The sequence below is a fragment of the Rhamphochromis longiceps genome, linkage group LG22, assembly GCF_057381845.1.
Source record: "Rhamphochromis longiceps isolate RC_006_pf linkage group LG22, R_longiceps_female_GT1.1, whole genome shotgun sequence".
Classification (NCBI taxonomy): domain Eukaryota; kingdom Metazoa; phylum Chordata; class Actinopteri; order Cichliformes; family Cichlidae; genus Rhamphochromis; species Rhamphochromis longiceps.
In genome coordinates this window covers 13,373,159-13,386,732 of record NC_140577.1, presented here as the reverse complement: position 1 = coordinate 13,386,732, position 13,574 = coordinate 13,373,159, and positions in this window count along the sequence as shown.

Genomic DNA, 13,574 nt, shown 5'->3' with positions numbered 1-13,574 from the left:
AATGAAAATTAAAATAAAGGGAACGTCAGTCAAGGCGACAGCTTAAGGGTTGCATTATGATATTTAACATTGTTCAGTAATTGTCAAATCTGGATACCTTATTCTGCACTGCTCAAGAAAAATGCAAACAAATATGACAACAGTATCTCGTATGGTGCACGGAATATATTCGGTCACTAATCTATTGAAGATGAATCAAATGTCAGAGTTTTTTGTCATATGCCGTAAAGCACGGGTCAGAGAAACTTGATGACTTGATAAATAGGTTCAGTTTTAACCCTGTGCAAACTAATTAACAGGCTTTTTGTATGGATCCTATTACAGCAGTTGAAGTTAGCTCAAATATATCACAAAGCACACCCTGGATGGACTCCTGCCACTCATTCTCAGGCCAAATCAGAACAACCAATTACCAACATGCATGTCTTTCAATTGAGGAAAGAAACCTGAGCATAAAATCCAAACTTTGGCAGGCAGAACATTGGCAAATCTGTGCCATCCTTCCCAAAATCAAATTTAGATATCTTTTCTGTCATTTTTAAAATGCATTCTTAGTTTTAACCTATTTTTATTTATTGTTTGGTGTGACAGACTGATTCGACACTTGTCTTCCTGTATCTCAAATATAACAGAAGCAAAGAGCAGTCATCTTATGGTGCCTCACAGATAAAATATCTCAGCATTAATCCAAAAATCTCAGGTGCGTTTTTCATAAAAGACATATTTCATATTTGCCAAACACTGCACGGGAGAAGTGTTCCTCTATCTGCAACAAGTGGCTCGTCCTCATGACAGAATGAAAACAGTAATGTTAACCAGCTGCAGTCCTCCTGGGCTGGCAGATGTGGATCAGTATAAAGAATAATTTGCTGTTGGGCTGATTGGGACAAAGGAGTTGGAGTTCTGTTAAGTTCCTCCTCTTTTCATGTCATTGAAGCAGAATGAAAACTTGAATAAGATAAATATTTTCCTGTGACTACTGTTATTCTTTAAAATATAGCACATTTTCCAAGGTAAACATATTTTCAAGGGATTTGGTTGGAAGATAACACTTTGTCCGTGGACTCTGTATCTTCTGTCTCTTTGTGTAACCTCAGACTGATTCTACAATGTTGAAATGATGGCTCTGTTGGAGCCTTTGTTTGCAGTGCTCTTTGTTCTCCTTGTTGCCGAAGGCAACTCTTTATGGCACCTCATGACTGCTTTTGTGACCAATAATATACTTTTCTGATGGTAGTGCATATAAGTATAAATGTTATAATCACTGACAGCCTTTACCCAGAACTGCATGGCTGTTCAGTTTCATACTATCTTTGCTGTTGAGGGTGCCAAACTTGGCCTAAATTCTGGAATTAGTTCATATAGGGGTTTAAATGTGGCTTAATTGTTTCTATTGAATGCTTCTTCTTCTTCTTCTTCAAAAAAGAATCCAACTACTGGAAATTGCTGTAAAATGTTAAAGCCTCCACCAATCACTGCTGCTGTTAAAAGGTCCTCTAATGGAGTCTTCTGGTCAGCCATTGATCTGGCCTGAGAAATGAGTCCATCACCTAGTGATACTGATTTTAAGATGTTTGGTTCCGGGCACTTTTCTGGTTAGCTGTATTGATCTAACCTTGCAGACTGCTCATTAGACATGTTTGTGTAACAGCAATACTATGAATTGGCCTTTTGAAAAGAATAATGAGATTGGCAGGAAGAGTTCTTTCGTAAGCCGACCTGTTGGAATAGCAAGCGTCACACTAAGTTGTATAGCAGAAAAATCAGTAATGTCAGTCGATATGAGCGGCAGGGGTCAAGCTGCCTGTCCTTAAAGTGCTGTACAGTAAACACATAACCCAGCATTTCAAGGTGTCATTCTTTCCTCACCATCATTCAGTGGCGGTATTATCCAAGAATATTTTCAGATTATGTCTTGAGACTCTGTTGAAAGGGAAAAAGCTCAAAATGAAATCAGCCTTAAACAATGTGGCACTGGCTCGTGTATTTTCAAGAGCTCTTTGTAAGAGGTGAGTTATAAATCAATTTTAGGATAGGCTGAGCGCTTTATCTTGATTTCTAACCTTGGCAGATCCTTTAGGGGTGTTTTAAACATTAGTATATTTCTTGCACTGGCAAGTGGCGGTCGAATCGTCTGACTGCGCTCTTTATGTAGAACAAGGCAGCTCAATCTGAGGTGAATCAGGGACTCACTCATATAAATGAGGCATATTAATCTGCACCTGTTGATGTGTGGTTTGGAGCAAATGGAGTGCATGCGAGTATGCATGGCATATTGATCTAGCTGGAGGAGAGCTGGAGAGGACTTCCACATGGCCTTGAGGTGTGAGATGCTGCCTGGACCTAGAGACTGCACTATTGATCAGCATGTCGAGTCTTAAGTAGTCGCTCCATTCAGGCCCCTTGACAGTAACCACTTCCAAAATGACAGTAATCAATGGAAATGGTTAAATGACCCTCCACACAACTCAAATATTATGAATTGCCTTTGCAACAGTGGATTTATCTTTGTGGATGGTGGGGTACTGTCTGACTTATTGACCACTCGTGAGGCTACTTATCCTCCCTCAGGGTAGACATTGTGTCAAGCTGGGGCTTAGTGTTTATGAACTATACCCACGGTGAGTCAGCGGATGTTTACTTCTTTTCCCTTAATTGCTACTGCAAAATACCCTCTTTGCATGATAGATAGGCAATATATGAGCCATTTTTCCCCTTTGCACTGCTCACTGCTTGTAATCCAAACACATTTGAGTGTGATGGTTGTCAAATGGTGGCGGGTAATCAGACAGACAAAAATGAATAATGCATCACAATATGTCTGGTTATCACAGTGTTGATTGTTGTCAGAATGAACCAAAGTACTGTTGTTGAAGGGAAAAGATGTTCAGCGCAGCTCTTTCACTTTGTCCGAAGGCAAATATACATATCTTCAGCCTCCCCTATACAGTTCGAATTTAATGTGGCACTACACCCAAAAGTTATAAAACGCTAGAACTGCAGTTGTCAGTTCCTTCCCCATAAAGTGTAAGCTCAAGAGGCAAGAAGGTAGTTGAGTCGTCTATCACTTCGCTTTGCCCCAGTAGTGCAGACACATTGACAAACAGTATAACACAGACAATTGAGATTAATACAACCGCAGAGACATACAGAAAGCTCTGGACAACTACGTTCCAGTGATCAAGCACGGAGAGGAGATATACAAAGGATGTGCACAATGAAAAAGTTACAAAATTAAAAAGATAAATAAATAAAAAGAGCAAAAGTGGCAAATGGGTGCAAAGAAAATGCCCTAATTTGCTTCAAAAAGACGTGGAATTTCGTAAGTGCTTTGCTGATTTGTGTGAATCATTACAGCGAGAAGCCAGTTTAGGGAGGAGGTCTTCTCACATCAGCGAGAGTGAAAAAGACGGAGTGAAAGCGTGAGAAACTGATTGTAAAAATGGCAGCAGCATTAAGCCACTAAATTGTGGCATGAAACAGAAAATGACATTTTATTGAGAATTTAGCAATTAGTTAAAAAACAAACAAAACAAAAACAGTCCACACTTGATTGCCTTAGAAAAGTGAATTGCACTCCATGAGTAAGTGCTATAGTAATGTGAAAGCCACTGGAAAGAATGGACATGTATGATAAAGTAATATAAGTGTCCAAGGCATGCATGTAAAAACTGTAATCTTTTCTGAAAAGAGTCTGACATTTGCGCGCCGCTATTGCAATTTTTCAGAGCGTTACATGATGACAAGCCCTCTCCATTTTTATCTGAGCCTTAATGCTTTTAGCCCCACTTTCTGAATTAGCTGTCAGCCACTGTGGTCTCCTTCTCAATGCTTCTTTGGCGCTCAAATGACTGTATTACGCTCTACCTTTAAAGATAATTGCTTAATTGGGGTCTTTTCATATGCTGTCGGTAGCAGAGGACCTGAGAAAGGCTCTGATAACTCTGTAATTATGCGGCTACAGCAGATATTCACATTTGTAGCAAAGCTGTGAAGAATGAGCTGACAGCCTCATGCTCTCTCCACATCCACTTTCCTTATTTGGACTTTGAGATGCAGCGAAAAAAAAATTGCAGGGCATTTATCAGTGCAAATGCACAAGTATTTTTGTGAGGACTCACGGGTGTATCTCAGTATATGAATGAGACGTCTGAGGATGTCTGAATCTTGCTGGGCTGCAGGTAAGTATGGGGAAATTCTTCGGCTCTGCTTTTATTCCTTGTGCACTGCCACTGTCTCCTCTTTGAAAGGTGGGAGAACACAATCACACAGTACATCTTCTTCCTCCTAGTGCAGCTCTTGGATACAAAGTGTCAGATGAAGTCTATTTGTGTAAGATGCTTTGAGGAGGAGCATCACATGCGTGGCGGCAGCTTTCACCTGAGCCTTTTTCCAAAGGCTTTGCTGTCAATATGACTTTACCTGTAGAGAGTAGAAGAGATGTACTGCGGTGGGGAGGGAGTAGGCTGAGAGGTAAATACAGTTATGGTCTGAGGTAAATAACAGCTGGGTGTCAGAGGGAAGAAGTGGGAGCCAGAGTGGGAAGGAGGGAGGGCAGGGCGGTGGGAGCAAAGAGGACTGGGATGCTGGAAGAGGAGGAGGGGTGAAGATTAGTTTTGGTCCGGTAACGACAGATCATAAAAACACGAAGGGGAGGAAGGAGGAGATGAAAAGGAGAGAAGAGGGGAGGATTAGTGCCACTTCAGGAATGACAGAACATGGGTGAGTGAGAGAAAGAGGAGTGGGATGGGAGATGGGAGGAATCCTGGGAGTTTGGTTAGGATTAGTTTTGCTTCAGAGGCTGGGGATTGGATGAGGGAGAGAGAGTTGGGTGATCTGGTTGGCGTCATGAAAACAAAACCTCTTATCAATCAATTGTTGACAACGTGAGACCCAGAGCAATCTCTCTCATTTCCTACTCTCACAGCCCTCTGGGATGTGTCTATCTATTGAACGTCACCTGCAGCACAGTTTATAACTAATGATGCAGCAGTTAATAAAAGATTTGAACTGCAGTGTCTATACTTGAAAAAAATACCTAAAAATATTGCTAACTTTGTAATCACTTTTGGTACACTAAAAAACAACAACATACATATGCCTATCCACTACTGAGTTAAATGCTACTCACATGGTGATCCTTTAACTCCTCTGCTGCTTCTGTAGGTTGACATTTTTGGCTTTTAGTCATTTTTCTTGGCAACCTTTTGGATTGATTGCTGTGAAATTTTAAGGCACTCCCAGAAGATGAATCACAGTGACTTTGGTGATTTCCGCTCACTGAGTAGAAAAGATGGACCGGGCCACCATGACCTCATTCACTGGTTTGTGCAGCCTCGAGCTGATTATTTCATCCATGGCTGTCTTAGCTCTTTTGAAACAAGATGCTAAACTGTGGATCTCACTGTAAAATCGAAGGACACTGCGCTCATATAGAGAGTTTTCATTAACAAGGTATGCTAGCCCTCAAGCAAACCCTGCTTTATCATCCCGTTGGTCACTAAAGGTGGCCATAATGTATAAAATAAACACAGTGTTGAATTTCATATGTTTTAAAAAGTACACAACACCTGTGCTGTTTAGGCCTGGAAACTGGTTTACCAACCCCCAAAACCAGAAAAATGTGTATTTGTCGACCAACTGGAAGTAGTTGCTTGAAGTTACTGGCAGCCACTCTGAAACTGACTGCTAAAATCACATTGATGCAAACTTAGAGATCAGTCACCTTCGCTAAACACCCATTCCCAGGAGAAACTGTGTATTCTGTGACTGGTTAGGGAGTGATTAATGGAGGCTGCTGGCAGCTGCTAGCATGAAATTTTTCACAAAGAGTACAAATTACTGCACTAAAAATGTATTCGTGCTTGTTTGGTCATTAGCAGGTTTCCACAGTCATTAGTAGTTAGCAAAGAAGACAACAATCCCAAACATGCTGCAAATGCAGTAGAAGCATACTGTACATGGATAGAAAAACAGACACTGGAACACTATCAGTAATGCACTGGCCTCCCCAGAGTGCAAACCACAACATTGTTGAAGCAGTGTGGGATCATCTTGACAGAGAACATCCAAAGAATAGCTTTGAATATCCTTCAAGAAATTTTCCTGCAGTCTACTTAAGGAAATTACAAGAAAGCTTCCTAAGAGAGTTCAGGGTGTGTTGAAGAATAAATGTGGTAATACTAAATACTGACTCTTAAGCTTGTTAGAATTGTAAAGTTTCTGTCTCATATACTGCATGTTCAAGTTCAAGTTCAAGGTTCTTTATTTGTCACATGCATAGTTATACAAGTATAACACACAGTGAAATGTAGCCCGACACGCTCCTCGACATGTGCAAAGAAATTGGGGGGGGGGGGGGGGGTGTAGAGGAAGAACATTATATATATAGTATATACATTGGGTGAATGTGCAGTAGTAGCAGCAAGCAGGTGAATTCTGTACATTAATATGAATAGACATCTGACTATTTTACAGGATAGACAATATAAACATATTTAAAATTAAAGGAATTGAAATGTACATTGTTCCTTGGTTTAGTGTCTGGAAGAGAGTCCTGACTCAGTCAATTATAGATGATGTGAGCGGGCGGGTGTGTGTGTTTAGGGCATGGATGGCTTGGGGATAGAAGCTCCTCTTGAGTCTCTCTGTCCTTGCCCGGAAGATGCGGAACCTTCTACCAGATTGCAGAAGTTTGCTTGTTTCAATAAATTGCTGTACTTATTTTCCATTTTCATCCCCAAAAAATAAAGAAATGAGTGGGGACACAAGCCTTTTGCATGGTACTGTAGTCAATGTTAGGATCACCAAGTATTTCACAAAGAATGTGGGACAAGCTACATCTCTATAAACATTTGCTTTATTTTGCAGCTGTTACTAAAATAATAATCATTCTGCATATGCAGATCTATCTTTTATTCTTGAAGTCTTTACACCCATACTGGCAGCCAGTTTCTGCTTATGGAAGCTACGGGTAAACAAAGTGCGGATTAGTGCGAATAATAGTGCATTCAGATTTCTTTTTTTTTTTTTGGATTCCTAAAAATCACAAGTAATTACTCAGAACAGTCCAAAAACAAGAAACTAGTTTACAGCACATGAGTCAGAAAAATCCTCTACAGCTGTTCCTTTAGCAGTTGGCAGGGATCTCTCGTTGCTCCTATTTTGCCTTGGAAATGAAAGATTTGCTTGTGATATATTTTTTCCTTTTATTGAGGATGTCAAGAGAGTTTTTAACATAGAAATAGTGCTCAACTGGGTGTTGTTTCCTGTGATAGAGGGTAAGAAAATGATGCAAGAAACCATTTGTGGTGTCTGAAGTTTTCTTCAAAGTGTGGATATGAGGGGGAAAAAAAGGAAAGAAAAAAAGGAGCACTAACTAGCTCCCTGGTTGTTACATGAGTGTGCATTGCTTTCAAAAAAAGAACAAATATATGTGCTTAAAGGGAATAAACACCACGACTGGATCATATCTTTGACTAATTGAGTTTCTTGGATGAAACTCATTATGTGAAAATATGGCAACAACAGATGTCCTCCTTTTTTGTATGCCAACATTTATGTGCAGAGACAACAAACGCTTTGCCAAGCCAGGTGAATGGTTCTAAAAAGCCGCATATATTCCCCGTGAAGTTCCCTGACGAGCAGGGGTGAAAAAGAAAAATGGAAACTGAGGGAGAAAATAGGAGAACATCCAGTAACTATGACTGGCCCATTAACAGGGTTGGTTGTCAGTGTCAGTGGGCTCAGCTGTGGACAGCGGGCAACAGTAGTTCTGGAGGAACATTGTTAAAAAGGAGCAGCACTGTCAGATCTGGACATGCTCCTAAAGTGTACATGAGGTCACAGGGTGCATGGTTAACACTAGCAGAAGAGAATAACAAGTCCAGTGCTTTGTACAGATTGACTCTGAAGACTGTCCCAATGTGAATATCAAACCTCCACCGTGACAAATAGGCAAAGAGGGTGAGGGATGAAGGGCCGGGGGAGAGTTGTGAAAAGAGAGAAGCACCAGTGAATTGATGGAAAGAGGTTGCTGTGAGTGGAGGAGGAAGGCAGGGTGGGAGAACGGGAGCGGGAGGAGGCGAGGCAGATGGAGAGAGGTGACAGTGCAGAGAGAGAGGAAGAAAGAGAGGAAGAAAGAGACAGAAAGGGGGAAGGGTTGTGTTTAATTAGCGGCCCTGGAGAGTGTCTTGGTTGAGCCAAGAAGGAGCATGGGATGTTCTCTAATTGGCCTTGCTTTGTGGAGAGGGAGGGAAGCAGGAAAAAGCAAGAAGCACAGATGAGACAGGCACAAGAGGGAGGAGAAGAGAAGCGGGAGAAACGACTGGACTTTCGTCTGGTAGATATGTAACCTTATTTACTGTATTCACTACAACTTATGTAAGTTTACTTTACTCATGTTGAGTACTTTGATGAAAGAAAATTTGTCACAGCTGCCGGTGTCACACAGATACAAAGTAATAGAGAGATGGGTCTGTCACTCCTGACTTATCGCATTTTCAGAGGATGCCCGAAAAATTACATTCAAATGCAGTTAAAATTTTACATTTTTAATGCCGTCAGTGGGGTTAAATGTTGTTTAAAGTGTGATCATTACCTCTCAGTGTCCAATATAGAGGTGTGTTTAAATGTACACCCCAAAGTACACCTTGTGCTGATAGGTAAGTTGGAATGACCCATTCTGTATAAAGTTTTAAACAGTTATCTTATTAGTAATGTGTTGAAATGATAATATAAAAACTGCAACATTTTTATTCATATTAAACAAACTGCTGGTTGGAGGATTATTTCCCCCCCTGCTTTTAGTCTCCATAGGCCAGGCTTCAGTAAAGTAACCAGTTACTTTCAGTATATCAGGCAAGCATGTAGTGATCTTCTCTTTTTAGTTCCTATCTGCTGTTGCTTAATGAACAGTAACTGGTACAGTAGAACCGATAGTCTGATGCAAGCCCTAAGAGACAAGACAGTCTCAGAGCAGTTCTTGAAATACTTTTGGAGGTTAGTTTTAGGTTATATAACTGCTCAGTTATGATGTAGTGGTTCAAATATAGTGGTGCAGCATTCCACACATTTGGCTTATAGGAGCTGCCTGGCTATGGAAAACCAAGCCACGAAGCTCACAGTGCATAGTTTTTGTGTTGATTTTAATGCCAGATGGTTTGGAGCTCTGCAGTGTGATGGTGACTGTTACGCATTTGCACTCGGCGACCTTGCTCTTTAATTTTACAAGGCTGAGTGGCTGTGGTTCCTAAACACTTTCACTGTGCAGTAATACCACTCACAGCTGATTGTGGAATACGTATATAGGAGGGAAGACATTTTTGCATTTGGCTTTTTGCATCAGTAGCACCATGACCATGTAGTGTAATTACTACACACAAAAAGTGTAATTTATGACAATGTACATGTAACGCGGTTAAAGGACCAGGGCGCCTGACTGCAGCCTCATAGACAATGAGCTATCAGAATAAGATTCGACTATGGAGCCTGAGGGTGTGAATAAAACACAGGAAACAAAAGTAGAGCTCAAATATATATATATATTATGTTTGTTAGGAGAAGTGTATAGACGGATGTACAAAAGAAATAAAAACATATGCATATATATCACAAACAAAAATAATGTTGACAATACAAAACAGCTTAGTAGGTTCCAAAAGGAGGTGGGATGAGGTGTAGTCCAGTATGTGATTTAGTTTAGTTCCATGGACCTGTGATAGGTCATTGTCAACAATTTGTGATTCAGTCCATAGGTTCACAATTCCTACCGCACCGTAGCGGTGGTCGGGTGGCTCGCCATCTCGCGCTGATCAGGGCTGATCGCGGGAGAACAAAAAAAACCTGACCTAAACAAGGTCAAAAAACAGAAAGTATCATTCACAGAAGAAAATGAAACAGCATTCTACTGCTGTGACAAAATAAATCCATAAATAACAAAGTCAAGTAATCAATGCCACGTTTCATACAACAATCAATAAACCATCATCTCTTATAATGAATGTCATTCTAAATACTATTATAGAAAGACATTCTCATGGGTCCCATCAAAGTATATCAGCGTTAAAGCTAATAAATATTATCCAAAGTTAATCAAATATATTTACAAAACTCATTTAATCACAGGTGTTGCGCAACAGATTCAATAATGTAAATGGAATTTAACTCAATGCAAAATCTCATAGGCCGTTTCGGCATTTCATCAGAAAAGTAACAAAAAACATCCAAAACGGACAAAACTACAAAAATCAAATCACTCGTTCAACTCTAGATACGTTAAGTCAACATTCGGCCCTAATGGAATAAACAAAAACAACAATATTCAATAGATGACACTAGTAATTGCACTTACTGTCGCTAGCCTAGCATTAGCTTACCGGCATTGTAGGATGTGCGATCGCGGCTCCGCATGTACATTAATTGTGACAAAACAAAACAAACAAATAACTCACCGTTGAGTCGAGTGTGAGGTAGTGTAAAGATGAATGAATCGGCCGGGTTATTGCACGCTGTCAACTGGCCTGTAGTGCAAAATGTGTCGATATCTGACAAGTACGCCAACCACAGGGACAACAGCAGCCAGAGGAGCAGGGACATGCAGCTGATTGACCCGGAACTTATACAGGATTCATTCCCGCCACAATAAAGGGACTGGCGGAAGTGGGGTCAGAAGTTACCGTGGTTACATACATAAAAACCTGAATTTTTATCACAACTTCAAGTTTTGTCATGTTACCTGTATGTTAAAAAATAAACATAATAAACATACTTACAGAGCTTTTGTGCTATCTTACATTCAGGAATATGTTATATTAAATAAAGGTTGATATTTTATTTCTACTTATACTTCTCATCTACAGAAGTTATGCTTTTACCAGCATGGTCTGTTTAGCTGGATTAAAGATAAATATGGAAGGAAAACTGCAGTTTTTGTTTTTCACCTGTCATACAGTTAGGTCCATATATATTTGGACAATGATAAAATTCTTTGCAATGTTGACTCTGTACAACATACCAGTAGAATTTAGATGAGTTAAGATGTCACATATAATTTTAAGGATTTAATGGTTGATCTAATTCATGGGTGTAACCAAATGCTGTGTTTATATCTTTGAGATTGAGCTTCTAGGCCTTTTGGGTTGAGATCAGATGAGTAACTTAGCCACTGAAGCCATTTCTTTCCTTGAGAAACTCTTTTTCAGTATGCTTTGGATCATTATCCATTTGCACACATGTGGCACACTGTCATACATGTCCATAATAAGAGAAAAGGCCTCACATGGCCATGAAACTGCTTATCAGTCAATTGTCCAATTACTTTTGCGCATCTGGGAACAGGGGCTATGTGTAAAAATGGCTATAATTCAGTTAATGCAATACTTTTGTGAGACGCCACTGAGACCTACTTGTTTGTTTAATTTGACTTCCATTGTAGTTGCGTTATTGTCCATATGCTTATGGACTGACAGTATATCTTAAAAGTTGTTCCTGTGTTTCATCCGTGCTAACTTTTCACCTTTTACCTCTTTCCATAGTTGCGAAGAAATGAGGACTTATACAAAAGACTGCATAGCAAGCAACAAGAGCCTCCTGGATTTTTAAATTACTAATTTTAAATACTTGCCTTGGGCTGAAAGTGATGGAAACACCATTTAGTTATCTGTTTTTAAGGGGAATTGCATTTGGCTTTTGGATGGAATGGATGGTCTATTTACCTGAACTGGCATTAACCAACAATTAAAGATGAGCCAGAGGCCAACTAGACCAAATGCCTGAGATTTCAAAGTGTAATGGCTTGTGGATGTACGTGAAGGAGTGCAATGTGTGCCTTAATAATATTAAAGTCAAGGCTGAATCAAAGTTTCAAATGTTTAAAAAGAATAAGTGGATAAATAAATGAAACGAGTGTCACATCTCACAGCAGTGTTTTTGTCAATTAGCCACAGCTGGAGGCTTTGTTATCAAGCAGCATTGTATTTCTTACCATTTCATTTTGGCAATTAGGATCGGCACTTGTTTGCTATTAGCTCGTGAACACAAACCGAGAGTGTGAGTTGCCCCTGATGTCACTCTCTAATGCAGTTAGGTATAATGTTTGCTTCTGTCAGCTACTTTTGGTGTTTTACTTAATTTTTTTGTAAAACTGTTGCTGTTGTTTGCACCACTGCAGGCTGAATGTCTTAAATAAAAGTGACCATAAGACTGTAATGGCCACATTTAGAGGAAATAAACCAGAATGACCCTTCAGTATATTCAAGGTACATATTTTACACAATATCTCATTCAATTTTAATAAGAAGTATATTTTTCAAGCACAAAGAGACACTCATAAGAAAATGCTTTCCCACGGCCTGCACCGAGATCCCACCTTAACCACAAACAACACCTCCGGGATGGATGACAGTGCAAACCAGGCATCATCGCCTTGTTGCTAAACATCAGTGGCCAACATCACAAATTTTGGTAGGTAGAACAATGTAACATGGACATCACAGGAAAACCGATTTCCTCACGTATTGACATTTCACAGTAATATGTGCGTGTTCCTCTGATGTAAAGGGTCAAGGAGAAACTTGGTTGCCATGACACGCAACAAAGTGGAGAGGAGCAAAAGCTCAGAGGACATGAATAAGGGAGCAGGAGAGATGGATGAGAGGAGTGGGGAGAGGCAGGAGTCAGACAGAGATGGATGGAGTGAAGAGTCTGGCTGTACAGGGGCACTGCTATGAAGAGAGAGACAATACACAGATGCACAGAGGAGATCTGGGAGAGGCTTTGAAAAAAAATGACAAGTCAAGAAGTTGGGGAAGGTGGGATAATGAGCAGAGATGTAGAGGAGAAAGTATGTGTTTGTGTGCAAATTGGAGGGGGCCAAAGCCAAGAGGGACGTGGAGAAAAAGGGGAAGCTTATTGCAGAGAGCCTAGGAAGGAAGGAAAGAAATGTTCACACAGAAATGGAAAAACATTGACAATAATCGAAACAGAGAGCAGGGAGAAACATACTGAGAATCTTTAAGGAGAAGGGACAGACCAAAACCAAATCGGGCCAGCTCAGCATGTTCGTCTTCATTCACTCCATTTAGGATAGTGGCATTATTCTAACCATAGCCCCAGTCAATACCTATGACAGCATATTGGTGATCAATCAAAGTCCCAAGACAGAATTGATTGTGCTCAGTCAAATGTGACATAAACAAGGCCTTGGGATCGATATGATGTTAGTATATTTAGTCCCAGACAAACATGCTGTATCTCAATTAACTGCTCATTTTGCTAGCGTATACTTTGATGAAGGAGTCATTTATGCACACCTAAAGCAGGGAAGAGTGAAAGATGATGTGACAAATAAACCAGCGGGTTGCACAAGATGTAATAGCACTGTTTTATTGTTAAAATCTGAGATTTATCTATAATTTTATTCCATTTCATTCATTCAGACAAGAATAATGTGTCTTTTCATGTTCACAAGCCCAAAAAAAGAGAGAAAATTGCCACAGAGCTATAATATAGAGTTGCAAAACATATACATTAAAGTATTAAGTGAGTGTCTTCCCGAGGAGAAAATCAGCAGAAAA